General features: G+C 40.3%; 1 protein-coding gene across 3 annotated transcripts in view; it reads right to left on the minus strand.

The window, feature by feature from the left end:
* DEUP1 (deuterosome assembly protein 1) overlaps window positions 1–2,232 on the minus strand; it is an 82,977-nt gene extending 80,745 nt beyond the window's left edge. For 2 of the 3 annotated variants that reach the window (XM_032852820.1, XM_032852819.1), the window contains exon 1: window positions 1,332–1,432. The gene's annotated coding sequence lies outside the window, so the exon portion shown is untranslated. Of the gene's footprint in view, window positions 1–1,331; window positions 1,433–2,208 lie in introns of those variants that run through there. The other variant, XM_032852818.1, reaches the window with a different exon arrangement.
* Between the last annotated feature and the right edge of the window lie 17,077 nt (window positions 2,233–19,309).

A 19,309-nucleotide genomic window follows, 5' to 3' on the forward strand; every position in this document is an offset into this window, starting at 1 on the left:
ATTACTAAAATGCTTACTTTATCAACCTATAAAACAGGAAAATTCTACTATTGGCAAACCATGGAATGTGTGCTTCTCCAAGGGTAGTAGCTCTTGATTCTACAAAATGTAGAAATTTGAGCCTTTTTTAATTTATTTTTTAAATTTTTATTTTTTTATTTTTATTTAACAGAGATCACAAGTAGGCAGAGAGGCAGGCAGAGAGAGGGGGAAGGGGGCACTGAGCAGAGAGCCCGATGTGGGGCTCATGACCTGGGCCGAAGGCAGAGGCTTAATCCACTGAGCCACCCCGGCACCCCTAGGCCTTTTTAAAAATCCCTCCCCTGTATTTATGACATAGGCTTAGTCCTAAATTGAAATAGGTGGTATTGGCTGAAACGAGCGTTCGTTGGCTATTTTCTGAAGAACAGCTTGGCGCCAGGTACCTTGCAAAGTGCTCATCACAAGAGATGAGTAAAACAGAATTCCTGTTGTAGAGGAGTTACAGCTAAATGTTCTCAAACTTTCCTTTCTTGTCCCTTAAAAGTTTGCCTTTTATTTGAGTAAATTCTCTTTTTGGCCCTTTCTGGGCTTTGTTAGAATGAATATACCATGAGATTTAGGACAAACGGACTAAGAGTTGCCTAAAAATATAAATCTTACAATTCCTCAGTGGCTTTTTGGGCAACTGCTTATCTGGATGTTAGTACTTGCCTAAATTATAAAAAAGAAAAGTAAGATAAAAAAGTTTTCCCAGGTAACAAAGTTTTAATTACAACTACAACATATGAGGATAAGTGGACAAAGTACTGAAAAGAACTTCAGCTGCTCTGAATCACTGAATTGAAGCCAATTAAATAGCATTCAAGATGGTAGAACGAAGAGGAAGACTTCCCAGCTCACATCATTTCCAAATTAAGGGAGTTTAAAGAGAGGCTCTGAGACTGTGTGTGGAGCGGAGAGGTGAGTAGCAGGAATGGGGAGGGAAAACTTGACAGAACAGATGAGTAAACTGATTTTGCAGGTTCTTCCAATCACTCACTGTAACGTCAGGGAAACTGAGGCACAGACAAGCTAGTTTACTTGCCCAAGGCCACAAAGCTAGAACCTACACCTGCTGACTCAGGCAGACGGGGCTCTGGGTTCTGCGCTCTGCGCTACCCTGGGGACATCCCAGGCTCTCCCCGCCAGCGCGCGCCGCCCCCACCGGACTGCGCACCGCTCACGTCCAGCCCCCCAGCGCAGCTGCCGGACTGTAGGGGTCCCCGGGGCCCACCCTGGGCAGGCCTGGCCGAGGAGCGAGGTCGAGGGCGGAGGGTCGAAACCGGGTCCCGGGGACCAGGGCGGGTTACCTGCGCCGCGCCGCGCTCTCCCGAGAGGTCTGAGGCCCCCGGAGCAGGAACGCCGGGGTCAACCCCCGCCCGGCCCGCCCCCAGGGGCCCCGCCGCCCGCCTCCCGCCGCCGCGCTCCCGCCACCCGGGCCCGCCCTCCGCGCGGCCTCCGAGGCCGTTAGGGCCTCTCCCTCCCGGCCACCCTACGGCCCGCCGCACCGCCACTGGTTGCCATGGCGACGCGGCTGCCTCAGGGAAGGGGAGCGGGGGGATGGGCTCGGCAGCCGCAGCGGAGCAGCCTTGCTGGGTGGCACCCGGGCCCTCGCCCTCCGCGGGTTACCCGTGCGGTGTCTGCTCCCTGGACAGTCTTCCCCGGGACCTTATTCTGGGTCCTTTCCTCTTCGTGGCTTTCCCTAGCCCAGGGCCGGGCACCCAACAGGGTTGGAGAAATATTTGTTCAGTGAAGGAAGGAAAAGTGGGGGGGGGGATCTGAATCCACGTTTCTTTTCTTCCTTCCTTTCTTTCTTTCTTTCTTTCTTTCTTTCTTTCTTTCTTTCTTTCTTTCTTTCTTTCTTTCAGATCCCATTTGTAAGTAACCTCTATACCCAAGGTGGGGCTCGAACTCACAACCCGAGATCAGAGCGTCTCATGCTCTACTGACTGAATGAGCCAGCCATTCTCCCCAGCATCCAACTTTCTTAAATCCCCCTGGGTCTCCTCCCTCTCACCCACCTTTGAAATAGTATGAAAAGTGAAATACACTTGGGGTAAAGAGAACTACCTTTCTCTTGGCCAAGGCCAAGGTGTCCTTCCCCCTCGCAAGAACGGGGGGGGGGGGGTGTCGGTTAAAGCTGCATTGCTCCGCCCACAGCCGCTCAGCCAACAGCAGCAGCTGTACCTGTCTTTCCCATACAGCGCCCAGGTCCTTACCACAACTTTGCCAGTTAGGCGGAGCAGACAGGATTGCCTCCCTTTTTTAGGGAGAAGGAAATAGCTCCTAAGTAGGGTTAGGCGGGAACCGAGTGACTGATTCCAGATTCTTTTCTTTTTTCACTAAATTCCAAGAATAATTGATGATAGAATCTCTGTGTCATAGTTCTGATTTCAAAGAACAGGAAAGAATATATGCATATATACATGTATACATACACGCGATTTTTTCTGTTGATACCTTGGGTGATATTTTTAAGCATTTGAATTTGTAATTGGAAAATATTTTTGTACCAATTTTAGGAACATCATTCTTTCTCGGGAATCTGGTTGATTAACATCTAATTCTTAAAAATCTTTTCTTTGCACTCCGCTTTCATTACAGTAACATTAATTTGCTCCTTAAAATGACTGTCAATTTACCATTGACCCCAATCCCTCCATCCAGGTTCCATTTGAATTTCAAAAAACCGTCTGCTGTTTCTTGACAAATTGAGTTTCCTAGATGAATTGTGTAAAGTAATTTAGGTCATTAGTTCTAATAAGTGTTTCATAGCTCTCATTATGATTGAATGAAGAGAGTGATCATTTCATCTTAACTTGAAACTTTCCATTATTCTGGAAACCTGAAGTCATATTCTTTATTCTTGTCTAAACTTAATGGGTCAATGTATTTATTCTGACCCGAAGAAGGGAAAATGGAAATAGGAACAAAATTTAATGGAGTTTCAGGATGTCCAATATCACTCATGCTGTGTAGCGCTTTACCACTGGTAAGTACGTTCATGCTCATTATTCCTTTAGATGCTCAGAAGTACCATGTGACATGTATAACAGGGGTTATTCCAGCTCCTTTTGGCAGATTAGGAACCTGAACCTCGGAATAGTGAATTTGTCCAAGATGATACATCTAGTTCAAATGCAGCTAAGATAATGATCCTAGATCGTTTTACTCTAAATGCTGTGCTCCTCAAACTCTGCCCAAACGTTAAGATTGAGTAGGTTTCTTGAGCAGACAGAATTTTGCATAGGTAACTGTAAATGTGTTGAAAGCCACATTTTTACAAAAAAGAATGGGTGTGGGCAGGGCTTGCAAAGCGTAAGTATGTGATAGAGTTTAAGAAGATTTAAATATAGGATGGAAACACTCCACTCAATTTAATAGGAATAGAGGCTTTCATATGGGGATGAAATTTAAGGCTTGATATGGAAGACCTACCTTCCCACCACCTCACCACCCCTCACCGCTCAAATAAATACTAACTGCAAAGACTGGATTTACCCTGAAGCGGACCTATTATTTTACCTTTTCAGATTAAATTGTTTTGAAAGGGATGAGGAAAGCAGGAAGTCTCGGAGTCTAAAGGAGGAGACGACGAGTGTGACCAGGCTGCTGGGGAGAGATGGCAAGAGAGCTCAGTCCTGAAAGAGAATTGGAGGACACAGCAAGGACAGAATAAGACATAAAATATAACCAGAAACGGTCAAAAGAGAGTATAGGAGACATGTATGTTTGAGGAATGAGAATGATCTGTGGAGGAGAAGCCAGAGGACCAATGATATAAAATAAATAATAATTGTACCCATGGACTGAACCTTAAAAATGGAAAAACAAAGTTTTCACAGCATAACTTGTAATGCTAGCACAGAAAAGGAACATTCACTTAAGCATAAGTAAGCTTATATAAATTAACTTAACGTCTGTCTTTTTTTACAAGGGAAATACTTATTTTTATATCTCCAAGAGAAGGTTCAGAAATTGTATAGACATTACAATAAAAAGTTAAGTCTATCTTATCCATAGAAAATATTTTAGAAGAAATTTTAACATAATAATGATCAAATAATCATAGAATAGAAGAAACCATAGAGGTGATGTGGTTTAACCTTTTCATTTTATATGAAAAAACTCAGATCTGAAGAGTTAAAATGATTTGACTACCTTCATTGCTAGTTAATAAGAAACATAGAGATTTTAGAGTGTTTTTTTATTATATTATGCTGCTTCTATAAATGGAAGCAAATTGAGGAATTTTCTGGAGATACTTCAATACATATTCAGTACATATTCTAGTTGGGAATATAACTATTCAGGAAAAGGAAATTTAGTTTTTACAAACAAGATCACCATAAGGACAGTACTGTCCAATAGAAATATAATGCAAACCACTTATGTAATTTTAAATATTCTAGTAGTCAAATTAAAAAAATAAGAAGTAGGTGCAGTTAATTTCAACAATATACTTATTTAACTTAAGATATCCAAAATATTATTTCAACACATAGTCAATATAAAAAATTATTAAGATACTGTGCATTCTTTTTTTCCATACTAAGTTTTCAAAATCTCCTGTGTAGTTTATACTTACAGCACAATCAGTTCATAGAGCCATATTCACGTGCTCAATAGCCACATGTGACTGGTGGCTACCATATTGGACAGACCAGCCCCAGAATACAGGTGCCTGGCCAATGTACTAAAGCCCTTTGTTAAGTGTGAAGGGTCATGCAATGACAGAGATTCTAAATTATTTGGATGTGATTTGAGAGGGACTAAGAAAGTCTCCTCCACCATCTCTAGGTTGGAAGAAGAGAAATACATCCCTGGGACCCTTAGCAGGGCAGGGAGAGGTCTTTCACTGCATTATGATTCACAGTCCTATCAATTCTCCTAGTAAGGGCTGCTTCTCCAAAGAGAATTCAGAGTAAATGGGAGGTCCTTACCTCTTAGTTTTGGCTGGCCAGGGGCTTAGGTGCCAAAGGAGTGTGTCCTTCTGATGGGAATTATAAGCATCAGGACTCATCGTAGGTTCAGAAAACAAAACCAAAGTCTTTGGAAAATGGCAATCATAATTTTTTCCCTCACTTTGCCTTCTTATAGACCCTTAGTGTTTTAGCACTATGGTTTTGAAAAGTCATCCTCTCTTGAGCATTAAGGGGAATGAAGGATTCTGTATCAACTTGAGCTAAAGTTTCATGGATGGAATAACTTATTTCCTGGAATCGGGCACAGCAGGGGCAATGCTGAAGTGAAAAGTTCCCAGTGGGGAAAATGAATTTGGAGCCCCCTCTGGGGAGTCAACTCTTCCTAGAAGTTCATTTCTGTTAAAGATTTTCAAGTCCCAAGCTAATAAGATAGTGAGAAATTATTGGGTCAAAGTCTAGGAAAAGGCAAGAAATAACCTAGAGAAGTGGGCCCAGCCTCAATGCTGCTTTTGCCTGGAAGGCATTTGATGCTTTGGGAGGAATAACTACAAAACTGAGTGGCAGTTGTGTTGGTCTTATTAAGCAAATGGAACAAAAGACAAAGCCTGGGCTCACTCCAAGTAAGGAGTTCGGCCTTTAAATTGGAACCCCACAGGGCTGCCCTCAGGAATATGGTAAGATGGAAATAAATAAGCACCCTTAGTGACTTGTGACCCAGTTTTGGATTGCCTGGGTAATTCAGGACAGCCTCAATGTCAGAGCAAGGCTGAGGCAGTATTAGACTGGTGATTAAGACAGCAGGAGGAAGGAAGCAGACATTTTCTTTGGTGAAGATTCAAATTATTCAAGGCCTCAGATTACTCCAAAGAATAATTTCTCAAATACAGTGACCAGAACACACTCAAAGATAATCCAGGGCCAGGAAACAAGATACCCTCAGGGAAAATCAGTATAAACTACAGACCACAGAAACCAAACCATGGAAACCTTAGATACTGGAATCAGAAAACAATTGTAAAACTCTATGGTTAAAGACATAAAAGACAAGATTGAAAAAGTCTTTAGGGAGACTAAATATAAAAAGTGACTTAGTGGGACATCTGAGTGGCTCAGTCAGTTGAGCATCTGACTCTTGGTTTCTGCTCAGGTCATGGTCTCAGGGTTGTGGGATCGAGCCCCATGTCTGGCTGTGTACTCAACACAGTCTGCTTCAGATTCTCTCTCCCTCTCCCTCCCACTCACTCTTTCTGTCTCTCTCTCTCTCTCTCAAATAAAAAATAAATAAATAAATACTTAAAAAAAAAACTGACTTAGCATATTTGAAAAGGAACCAAATAGGAATTCTAGAACTAAGAAAAATTACTAACAACCAAAATTAAGAACACAATTGATGTATGTAATACTAGTTTGATACAGGTGCAGAGAGAATTTGTGAACTAGAGCATAGATCAGAAGAAAGCTTGCAGATGGTAGAGAGAAGACAAAACAATGAAAAAAATTTTAAGATGAAGGTTTATAACTTTAGTATTTTTTGATAAAGTTATTTGTTGTTATGAAAATAAAATAGATAATATATATGAACACACCTAGTATATGTCCTGGTCTGTATTGGGTACCCAAGAAGTATTTGTTTAATTTGAAATAAAAAATTTTAATTTGCATAACTTGCAGTGTCAAATGTTCAAGCTTCTCTTTTAATTTTTTTAAAGACTTTATTTATTTGGCAAGGATATCAAGAGAGGAAACGCAAGCAAGGGGAGGCAAAGGGAGAAGCAGGCTCCCCGCTGAGGAGGGAGCCTGGCATGGGGTTTGATCCCAGGATCCTGAGATCATGACCCAAGCTGAAGGCAGATGCTTAACCGACGGAGCCACTCAGATGTCCCAAGATATATTTATTTGAGAGAGAGAGAAACAGACAGCTGGAGCAGGGCTGTGGGGGAAGGGCAGAGGGAGAGAGAGAATCCTTAAACAGACTCACCGCTGAGTGGGGCGCCCAACATGGGGCTCATAATTATGACCTGAGCCGAAGGCAGACATCTAACCAACTGAGCTACCCAGGTTCTCCAAAATGCCAGAAGATTTTTAGCAGATGCTGTGCTCGATGGATTTAAGTATTCGTCTTGAATCTTGTACAGAAACTCATTATCATCGTAGACAAATAACCCAACCACTGTAGTAGTAGAAATGGAAAGAAAGGGAAAAAAAGAAAGAAAGAAAGAAAGAAAAAAGAAAGAAAGAAAGAAAGAAAGAAAGGGAGAGAGAAAGAAAAAGAATTATGATAAAAGAAGTGACAAGAAATCCTTGCAAATGACTGTTAAAAATTGTCCAGGTAATTCTGGTATTCCATTTTCCTCTCACAGAACATTTCTTTTCTATTCCTTTTAATAATCCCTTTTCTAAAGCTGTTCAAACCTCATTAAATTGTCATGTTGTCACGGTAGCCTTATCTCCAAACGCGAATTAACTATATGTTGACTTGAAGAAACATTTTTTTCTTCTATGGTGTTATGCCAATATTGCCAGTGAGGAGATTTGCAGCACTTTGAGAACTCTCAAGTAATAAAATTCTATTAGTCATAGTGCTGTAAAGCTTCAAACTATATCTTCATGTTCATGTTCAGAAACCTAAATGGCTTTTTTTTTTCAACCATAGCAATTTCACTGGAGTAATACAGTTCTATAGTGGTGACTTATATCCTTTAATTAAGGGATTTGTCAGAATTAGGTATACCAGGATGTAAGTAATACAGAATTTCTGTATACCATAAAATATATTCTGGGCTTGTTTTCATCTAAGTTCAGGAATGCAGGTCCAGGCCTCTAAGAGACTGAGTATTTCCTCTGAGGCTAAGAATGGCAGATAGTTTTCATTGGAAGACCCAGCTTCATTACCTAAAATAGATATTGGGAAGGTTTGTGAGTTTGTTTCCAGGCCCCGGAGGGAAAAAGAGCTGTTATCCATTAGTAATATCTCCCACAGACCAAAAAGGGTTGCATTTTGCTCTCCAAAAGATTGTTCTCATTGTTTCTGTTTTCTTTCCTTTTGTTTCAATTTTAATTTTTATCTAACTTGTACATATGCATAGTTAGAAACTCAAATAGTCGTGGTTAAAGAGCCCGTTAGGAAGACGAAGGCTTATAATAAAAAACAGTCGTGTCCTGATGCAGCCCTTCCCACTCCTCATGTTCACTCCTAAGACCACCTTTTGAAGTTCCTGGGTTCTTCTTCTTTGCCCCAGCAGTTCTCAGGGTTGTTAGTTGCAAACAGCAGACCGATTCAGACAATTGGGTAGCTCACAGGGGTGCTTAGTTTCTAGGAACCGAGGTTAAAGCCATGTGACACACTGCCCTAAAAAAAGAAAGTTCTACCACCACTTCCCCACTGGTACCAATGTGTTCGGAAACTCGACCTTGTGGCCATGTTCTGAAGCTCAGTGATTCTGCCACTCCCTTACTGGCCAAATGTTCTCCCCGGAGGGCCCCTTCCTCGAGGTGCCCCCTTCTAAGGCAGACACTCAAGGGAGCGAGTCTGGCAGTGGAGCCCAGGTCCCAGGTGACTATGCCAGCTGCCAAAGACACTGGAACAGAATTTGGAGGTTATTTTGGGGGCACATATGGCAGTAAATTTCCCAAATATAATAAGATGTCATACAAAAGGAGCTGGACAGACTGAAAAGAAATGACAAATATCTATCGCAGCTTTTTAATGGATGAGTTTATTGTACTATTTTTAAATTTTGTATTTTACATACTACCTAGGCTGGTCCCCACCATTGAAGACAATCACAACTCCCCCAAACACAGATTTCTCTGCATCCACCCATCTATATAACCATATATTTTTTCATAGATCAGTATTTGAGTTTACATTATTGTATCCATGTAAAATTATTTTTATCGGGACCAATATCTTATTATATTCTTTTCTTGTATGTTATGTTTCCCTTGAAATTAATAGTTATCTCTTTTTTCATTTAATAGTTTTCTGACAAGTTTTTTTTTTTTAAGACTTTTATTTATTTATTTGACAGCGATCACAAGTAGGCAGAGAGGCAGGCAGAGAGAGAGAGAGGAGGAAACAGGTTCCCTGGCAAGCAGAGAGCCCGATGTGGGGCTCGATCCCAGGACCCTGGGATCATGACCTGAGCCGAAGGCAGAGGCTTTAACCTACTGAGCCACCCAGGCTCCCCTGATAGTTTTCTATATACCCGTCATCAAGGCATTCTAAATTTTATTCCAGATTGTACTTTCTGGTGTCATATTATAAAATTTCTAGGTGATCTGTTTTGTTGTGTTTCTGTTTTTTTTTTTTAATATTTTATTTATTTATTTGCAAGATAGGGTTAGGGACAGAGGGAGAAGCAGACTCCCCACTGAGCAGAGAGCCCAACGCAGGGGCTCGATCCAGGACCCTGGGATCATGACCTGAGCTGAGGCAGATGCTTAAGAGACTGAGCCACCTAGGTGCCTCTAGGTGGTCTGTTTTGTTTTCTAATTGTTCTTTTTTCATGATGTGTATGTGTGTGTGTGTGTGTGTGTGTGTGTGATGGATGTAATGCTTTTTCTTATTTCCCTGAAGATAATTATTGTCTGTTTCTCTTCTGCTTCTTGTCAGTTTCATCTCCGTTATCTTTCCTATTAGTTTTGGTCTCCATGATATTAAAAGTTGCCTTCAAATCTCTCATCATTCTTATTTTGGCTCATATTTAAGAAAGAAGCCCTGTATTGTGAGACAGGGTAGGGCTTATTAAATACTGGACTTCACTGGAGGGTAATTGGGCAGAACACAACCATTTCACTGGGGAACTCCCAAGTGTCAACATTTTATTTCTTCCCCCATTTTTCTCTTTGGCTGATCACTTTCCTCTGAGAGAATTCCTTCAATATCCTGCCCTTAAACATGGCTGCCAGCATCTAAGAGTGAGCCATGGAAGTTGTTTAGAATAGAGGCTTTCATTCAGTGGCCCCGTGTTTAGTTGGTAGCACAATTTTTACGCTATGTGCACTAAGACTAGAGACCTCTGGTTTGCCATCTTCAGGGAGTAAACCTCTGATTTTCTGTCAGCTTCATGAAGAGGCAGTTACCCGGCTGGGGAAAGGACCTAGATAATGATCTATATCCTCTGTGGACTTTCAACCAACCCTGTTGTTTTCTTCTCTACTTGGTCTCCCATATTCTGAAGTACTTGGTAAAGTCAGTTTCTTTTTCTTTTTAAATCCTTGGCATGGGTTGATATGCTTCTTAGGTTTAGTCCTGGTGGGCTTGGGTTTCAGCTTCCTGTGGAGTTAGTCACCATTTATCCATAGTTAATATTGTGAGAGTTACCCAGATCAGTTATCCAGCTAAAATTATACCACTGTCTTCTTTCATACTCTCTCCCTTGGCTCTCTCTCCTCCTTCTCTCCCTCCATCTCTATCTGTATCTCTCTCTCCTCCCTTCTTCTCTCTCACTGTGTGTGTGTGTGTGTGTGTGTGTGTGTGTGTGTGTGTGTGTGTATGTTGGTAACCCCTTCCTGTCACTGTAGTGGAGACTTAGAAGGGATGAATAGGTAAAGCATGTTTCAGTCTTCCATATTTCTGTGTTAATTAGAAATCCCTTGTTACATATTATTTCTTACAATCTTGTCAACATTTACTGTTTAGTACCACAAGTAGAATTGAAATTATATTTTTCACAATTGACATGTCTGCTTTTATCAGCTTCTAACAAATCAAATCTTCAGTAGGACCAAACTGGTTTTCTTCCTGGAGATTTGATCATTATGTTGAGACTTGGCTAGGATATCATCTCTGTTCTCTTTCAATCTCAGTTCAATATTTATAACTAACTATTAAATCTCTCTCGATTATATACCTTGCTACCTTCTAATTATATAAGCAACACAGGTTTCTTTTAGCACATTTGGAAAACACAGAAGAACACAAAACAGTAAAAAAAAAAATCATTACTCTTTTTTCAAAGTAATATGTAGAATTCATTCTACCAGATCTCTGTAAGCACTATCAACATTTTGGTCTGTAGGCTTCTAGATATTTCTGTGTTTATATGTACATATGCAAGGTTAGATTTGTTTCTCCCAAAATACAGGATCATGCTATACATATTATTATAGAGCTTGCTCTGGAGGGCACCTGGGTGGCTCAGTGGGTTAAGCCTCTGCCTTTGGCTCAGATCATGACCTCAGGGTCCTGGGATTGAGCCCCGCATCGCTTCAGGCCCTCTGCTCAGCCGGGAGCCTGCTTTCCCCCCCACCCCGCTCTCTCTGCCTGCCTCCCTACCTACTTGTGATCTATCTCTCTCTGTCAAAACAACAACAACAACAACAACAAAAAAAAAACAAAAAACAAACAATCATACAAACAAAAAAACTTAAAAATAAAAAGCTTGCTCTGTTCTTTTTTACTTAATGGTGTATCAATAGCAATTTTCTAAGTTAGTATTTTTTTTACATACTTCATTAATTTTAATGAGGATTGAGGTAGTTTTAAGACAGATTCCTAAATAAAATAATTCTCCTTGTTCTTGATTGTCCTCTCCAAAATTTGGAGAATAATTCCCTTCTGAGTGTGGGCTTAGTGACTCACTTCTAATGAACAGAATATGGCAGAAGTGACAATGTGTGTCATTTGAGAATAGATCATAAAAGACATTGCAGCCTCTCTTTTGCTCCCTCTCTCTCCCAGACCACTCATTCAAGGAGAAACGAGTTCTGTGTCACCAAGACATTCGAGCATCCCTAAAGAAAGGCCCACATGGCAAGAAGCTAGGGGCCCCTGCCAATAGTCAGTGAGAAACTGTGACCCTCTGCCAATATACATTTCCGTGAACCATCTTGGTAGTGGGTCTGCCAGCCCAAGTCAAGCCTTTAGGCCCACAGGTTACTCAAAATAATTATAATTACAGAAATACCACTGTATTAGACTGAAGGAGACAGAGATAGTACACAGTGAAATGAGGCATTTGGAATCCAAAATTTTACTGGGAAAACCACACAGCTCCAAAACAGGCTACCTTTCAAGGAAAAGGAAGGATAAATCAAAAGAGGTAATCAAGCAACCAGAATGTGGAGCCAAGGGCCACAGAGAATCATGCCTTGACAGGAGTAAGACTGAATTCAAATCAAGAAACTTCTAACCTGTAACTTAGAACAGTGATTGCTTTGGCCTCCCATTTTCCCCTCTTTTTAGTCAGGAATGTCTAGAGTGGTTATCCTTGGCCTGTCCCACATATGTATGCTGGGTGTGTATGTTATCTTGTCTTTTTAGTTCATAAGGCTTGAGATCAAAGGAACTGCACTTAAGGAATGACACCGAGAAGCTTCAGCCATTCCTTGATCCAACTAACATGACATGTTTCTGAACTTTAAGCTGATACTGTAAAGTTTTGAGACTTGGGGGTAGACGGGGGTAGGCTTAGAAGGGGATGAGTATATTTTCTCTGTGAAAATAATTTTAATAATGTATAGCCAGAAGACAAGTTGGGGTAGTTTTAAAATATGTCCAAGAATCAGTCAACACTTCGCTCCAAGAAGTAGAGACAAAATCACTTTTCCTTGAGCTTAGATTGGACTTGATAACTTGGAATATTGTAGAATGGATAGAATAGTAATGCTGTAGAATATTGTAGAAATGATAGTGTGTGACTTCTAAGGCAAGGCCACAGAAAGCATGGCAGCTCTTTCTTGCTCTCTCTTAGATCACTCGTTCTGGAATAAGCCAGCAGCCATGTCACGAGAATGCAAAAACAGCTCTAGGGAGAGAGTCGTGTGGTTGGTGTGGAGAGGGACTGAGGCCCCTTCGACAAACTGACATGTGAGTGAGCCCTCTTAGAAGCAGAACCTCCTGTCTCAGTCAAGCCTTCAAAGACTGCACTCCTGGCAAACATCTTGACTAACAAAAGACCCTGAGCTAGGATCACCTAGCAAAGCCACAGCCAAATTCACCACCTTCAGAAACTGGGAGATAATAAAGAATTGTTGTTTTGAACTGCTAATCTTGAGGATAACTTATCACCCAGAAACAGAAGTGTGTTGTTCTTCCCGAATCCTTTTTTACAATTATAAACAATGCTGCACCAAACCTCCTTGCATATATATCTTTATGTCCTCAGGATATTATTTCTATAGGATGAATTCTTTTTTCCCCCCAAGATTTTATTTATTTATTTGAGAGAGAGAGAGAGAGAGAGTACAAGCAGGGAGAGGGACAGAGAGAGAGGGAGAAGCAGGCTCCCTGCTGGGCCGGGAGCCTGATGTGGTACTTGATCCCAGGACCCTAAGATCAGGACCCAAATTGAAGGCAGACACATAATTAACTGAGCCACCCAGATGCCCCTCTATAGGATGAATTCTTTTTTTTTTTCCTTTTAAGATTTTATTTATTTATTTGACAGAGAGAGACACAGCAAGAGAGGGAACACAAACAGGGGAGTTAGAGAGGGAGAAGCAAGCTCCCTGCCAAACAGGGAACCTGATGTGGGGCTTGATCCCAAGACCCCGGGATCATGATCTGAGATGAAGGCAGACGCTCAGTGACTGAGCCACCACGGATGAATTCTTAAAACTTGTCTGGCTGTGCACATTTTAAACTTAGATATTGTCAAATTTCCTCCCCCCAATAATTTTAACAATTTACACTCATCTGGTTGGATGAGAGTGTCTCAGTATCTTTGCCAATTTACATGCTATTAGTCTTTCTCATTTTTCTCAATCCTGTGAGAGAAAGTACCTGATATTTTTATTAATCTACATTTCTTAACATTGGCTTAGGATGAGCTTTTTTTTTTTTTTTTTTGGTATATTTACAATTCAGATGAAGACTTCCTTGCATCCACCTATTTCTTGATCCTTCCTCTTCCCCAAGTGCCTTTCATGTGACATAAATGGGCAGTTTCTGAATGGATGGGTGATAGAATCATTGAAATTCAGATATGCAGAAAGTCTTCATTGAACTCCATGGGGTGGACTTTTAATTGGGGGAAAAAATAGCTTAGCAACCAATTATTCTAATCAGCTTTTCCCTTCCCCTTTATCACTATTTGATTATCATTCAGGTATTCTCTGACTAAGCTCTTTATTATATAATTTGCTCAGGCCAATCTGTTTCCAGAAGTAGACATATACTTTCCTCTCTGTTTTAAACATAGCAAAATAGCTACATGACAAATAATAACACTAGTAAACAACAATAATGATGCTAATTACAACCATTATTAGGCGCCTACTATGTGCCAAGTGTATCATATACATAACTGATCTAATTCAATCTTTTCTGCAGCCCTATAGGCATTATTATTTCCCACTATAGAAATGAGGAAACTAATATCCAATGAGGATAAATAAGTTAGTAACAATCGTAGCTATTAAGGGGTAGAGCTGAGATTCAAATTCTTGTCTGTATGAATTCAAAGCCCACATTCTTTCTACAATGCTCAGCTGGCTTTCTTGAAAATAAACATTTGTATAGTTGTGTCCCCATATCGTATGTTCAAAGAAAAAGGAGGTTTCAAGAAAAGAAAACAACGGCACAATTTTAAATAATGAACACTGAAATTATGTTTTTCTTGCCTGAAGGGTAACTGCTCACTGCTGTCGATTCCTCTCAGAAAAATGAACTTTTTTTTCCCTTCATGGTTTGCAGACTTAATTCAGTCATCAATGGGTAAGTGACTTATGCCCAGTTAAAGTGAGGAAATGCAATTGAAACACTTAACCATGAAAAGAGAAAAAAAGAAAGTGTGTTTTTTTTTTTCGCCACTGATCATCATTCTCTACCATCTAAGGATTTATGTCAAGCTGAGAAAATTTCCCCCAGTCTGTTCAGAAATAAGACCACGTAATGAATTTCAACATAACACCACCGATAATGAGATTGATGCCTTCTTTACAAAGCAATTTACAAGCCTTCCAAGATAATTTGGGTTTCTGGATGTGGAGGTCACCACAGACTGAAGGCGAGTATACCGCTCAGGTACATTCCAAAATGTCCCACCAGAATTATGTGAATTTAGTTTTTAGAGAAGATAGCTCCCCTAAATTGCTGAAAGTTGCTTCTAACAAGCCTTGTTCGGAATCACAACACTGTAGAAGGCAACCATGTGGGCAGGAAATAGCTCTGTTTGCAAGAGCACCATGAACTAGATCTCGTGCTACACATTTCTCAGCTTCTTTTTCTGGACACATCTGAGAGTTTTCATAATTTTAGTCTGTGAAAAGGAGAAGAGAAAAATGTTTGGGTCTTCTTCCCCAGCTGGAAACGGCCAACTCATGTTCCCTCAATGCTGAACTCAGAAGCCTCCCTAGAATCACATTTTATTAGAGGCATAACGACTCATCTTCAGCTGCAGCAGTGACAAGGCTAGCGTGCTTTATACTGGGAACAAAAGGAGGGGATAATGGCGGCAACGTGATGAGTAGTCTTGCCACACAGACCTAAGCAACGAGGGTCCTGGGAGTCATTCTTCTTCACTTTGTGTGTTGTTGCACGTGATCGTTGAAGTGTGACACTAGAATGGATAAAACACTGGTATCTCTCTAAAACAGGCCTGCACCGTGATGACAGAATGTTTATTCATTAATGTTTGTTTGAAGTACTTTTTCATGTATCTCTAACTCAATTTTATTCAGCCAACTGCGGGGTAACCATTGTTTATAGGATAACCAGAAAACATGACACACAGAGATACACAGAAAGTCATTCTTAATTCATAGAAGTCATTTCAATAAAATTAAATAACAGCACAGTAACAATAATTGAATTTCCTAATATGAATTTCTGTGTTTTAAATAATTTTTAAAGCCATATTGTCTTGTTTTATAAATGGCTGTATTGTGGTCTTTAAGTTGTATAGTGGGAATTCATGTTTAGTCTAATACAGATATGAATGGTTGTATATATAAATAGTTACAGATATTTATATATACATGAGTTAGTATAGACATAAATATTTCCTGGCTTGTCAGCTAGGAGGGTTTAGAATCAATGACACCCAAGTAGAAATGAACATACCTACTGCTCATATCTTGGTTTCTAATTGCCCTTTAAAAAACAAAACAAAACAAAACCATAGATCCTTGGAGAAATATCTGATTCTAGGACTGAAACAGGAAATATACACATATAAGATGAGCCTGGAACATCTCAAAATACAAAACCAAACTCAACTAATATGAAGGTATGTCAAAGGAATACAGAAATCAGCTGAAAGAACGTCCAATGCCAAAATTAGAACACTTTGAGAAACAAAATAAATGAAGTAGCTTTGGATTATAGTTCAGAATATACAATAAATATCTATGAGTCCATACAGATATAAATAAATGGGAGAGATGAGACAGATCTTCTGTGCAGAAAATTTTCAAATAATTTCTATAAATACTCTACCCTTGGGGCACCTGGGTGGCTCAGTCGGTTGAACATCCAAGTCTTGGTTTCAGCTCAGGTCATGATCTCAGGGTCTTGGGATCCAGCCCCATGTCAGGCTCCCTGCTCAGTGGGGAGCCCACTTCTCTCTCTCCCTCTCCTGCTCTCCCTGCTTCTGGTCTCTCTCTCTCTAATAAATAACAAATACAAACTTCAAATTTAAATCAATCCATCTATCTATCTTTGGTACTTTTCAATGGCACCTTTATATTTCTTGGAATTTGACTGTATTTGCTTCATTTTCATACTAATCACATGACTAGTATGCCGGGGCAAACATTTACTGCTTGAATTTTCTGGCCCACCGAGTTTTAGAGAAGGTTGTATTTCAGGTCCTGGAGAGGAAGACCTAACAGTGCATGGTAAATGAGATAAGGCACAATCTGAATAATGGTAAAATGTTAGAAAAAGCACCAGAAAACCTAGTCCCAGATTCTGCCAAACCAGTAGAATGACTTTGGGCAAGCCACTTAACCTCTGAATTTGTTTCTCTCATCTATGAAATGAGATGATTGGGTTTAATGATCTCTAGGATGATTCCCTGCACCCAAATCCCTTAATATCTACATGGCATGTTTAACATCTTTAGGATTCCTTGAGAGCTTGTTTGGAGGTTCTAGCAGGGGAGCGGAGCTACTCATATACCCTTGACCAAAGAACGGTCCTCTCCTCTATCAGGGAAGGTCGTCCTCTTTGACCAAGCGCACAGCTTCGGGAGGGACGCACATGGAGCGGTGAGGGAGGAAGGGGACACGCGCCTAGCTAGCCAGATCAGCCGAATCAACCCTGGCGATCAGTGGGGTGACAGATGTTGCAGCCAGATTGCCTTCACATCCACATCTTTAGGATTCCTATGGATGAGCGATTAAACATAGAAAGTATGTGGGTAGAGTAGCCTGTACTGTGTTAGGGAAACCAAAAAGGCATGACCAGTATTAAGAATAATGCTAAGACTGATTTATTTCACTTAGTGTAATACACTATAGGTCCATCCATGTGGTCTCAAATGACACACTCTTATCCTTTTTATGGCTTGAAATATTACACACACACACACACACACGCAACCATGTTTTCTATCCCTTCATCTATTGATGGATGCTTAGGTTACACACATAATATTTCATACATATACATATGCACACACCACATTTTCTTTATCCATTCATTTATTGATGGATGCTCTGTTTCTTCCATATCTTGACTAAATAATGCTGCAATAAACAACAATAAGCAGGGGTGCATATATCTTTTCATATTAGTGGTTTTTATTTGGGTAAATACCCAATAATGGAATTGTTGAGTTATATGGTATTTCTATTTTTAATTTTTTGAGGAACTTCCATACTGTTTTCCGCAGTGGCTGCACCAATTTGCATTCCCACCAGTAATGCACGAAGGTTTTTTTTCTCCACATCCTCACCAACACTTGTTATTTCTTATCATTTTGATTTTAGCTATTCTAACTGATGTATGACTATGGTTTTGAATCACTAAATTATACACCTGAAACTAATGTAACATGATGTGTCAGCTATACTCATATTAAAAAAAATACTAAATTAAAAACAAACAGGAAAGAAAAGAACAACATCAAGACACATATAATGTATGTACATGGGAATCCATCTTGGTAGTTTAAGGTTGCTATGATTATGTTTAGTTAGGAAAAGGTATTAAGAAGCTGAGCATCATTTAGAAAAATAGCTCTGCAGAGACTACCTATTTAAAGAATAAATCTTCCCCGCAAAGAAAAACAATAAAACCCCTAAGGGTACAAAGTTTGTTTGTTTTTGAACAATTATATGTTATTGTTTTTTAAAAAATTTGTTTAGTTTATTTGACAGACAGAGATCACAAGTAGGCAGAGAGACAGCAGTGGGGGGAGCAGGCTCCCCACTGAGCAGAAAGCCCGATGCGGGGCTCAATCCCAGGACCCTGAGATCATGACCCAAGCCAAAGGCAGAGGCTTTATTTAACCCACTGAGCCACCCAGGCGCCCCTGGACTTTTTTTTTTTTTTTAATGGACCATTATAAAAAGGAATAGTATACTCTGGTAAGGAGTCTTACTTTGGTTGGATTGCATATAGATGACAATTCCGGTCACAGCCTTAGCCCTGCCTCACAAATTTAGACGAATTAATTATTTTTTCTTTATTTTTGGTCATGTTAAATTTTGAAGGCTTACCGTTTACTTTTTAGGTCTATATAAAAGAACATAATTCAGCAAAATGGTTTGGGGACAAGGCTTTAGAGTCAGAGTTGGATTTGAATCCCAGCTTCATGATTTACCTCCTGTGTGTCCTTGGGAAAATAAAACACTCTTTCTGAGCTCAGTTTTCTTTTCTGTAAGGAGAAAACATATCAATGGTAGAAATCTTCCTTTTTTTTTTTTTTTTGCCAGCCTAGCTGTTTTTGCCCTTATTTTGGATTTTTTTTTTTTTTTTTTTTTTCCTGTAGGGACGCTCACTCCATGTGGTTCTTTCAGGTAGGGGCTGAACCCACTCTGTCCTATTCACATGGTTGGGTATGACCCAAACCTGGATAACCACATTACCTTTCTCCCTAATTACTATCAACTTCAGAGAAAAGCAGATGACCTCACATAGCCAGTCAGACAATTGTCTGAGATTTAACTCCCAGAGCTATAAGGAAGATGCTCCCTTGCTGTTTGGGTTGCTAAGGGGGACGGTACAAGTTTGGGTCTGTTGATGTCCACCATGATTGCTATAGGAAGAGAGACTTCCAGAGACTTGTGGGGATCAGGATGGGATCTTGATAGAGACTGAGATGGAAATGAGGATAGAGTTAGAGGTGGGGAGGGGAATAGAGTTAGAGATATGGACAAGGATGGAGTTAGATGTAGGGACAGGGACAAGAACAAGGCAGAGGCAGCAAGGGACAAGTACAGAGTCATATGTAGGGAGGGATATGTCCAGC

The sequence above is a fragment of the Lontra canadensis genome, unplaced genomic scaffold, assembly GCF_010015895.1.
Source record: "Lontra canadensis isolate GAN:19392208 unplaced genomic scaffold, GSC_riverotter_1.0 scaffold7, whole genome shotgun sequence".
Classification (NCBI taxonomy): domain Eukaryota; kingdom Metazoa; phylum Chordata; class Mammalia; order Carnivora; family Mustelidae; genus Lontra; species Lontra canadensis.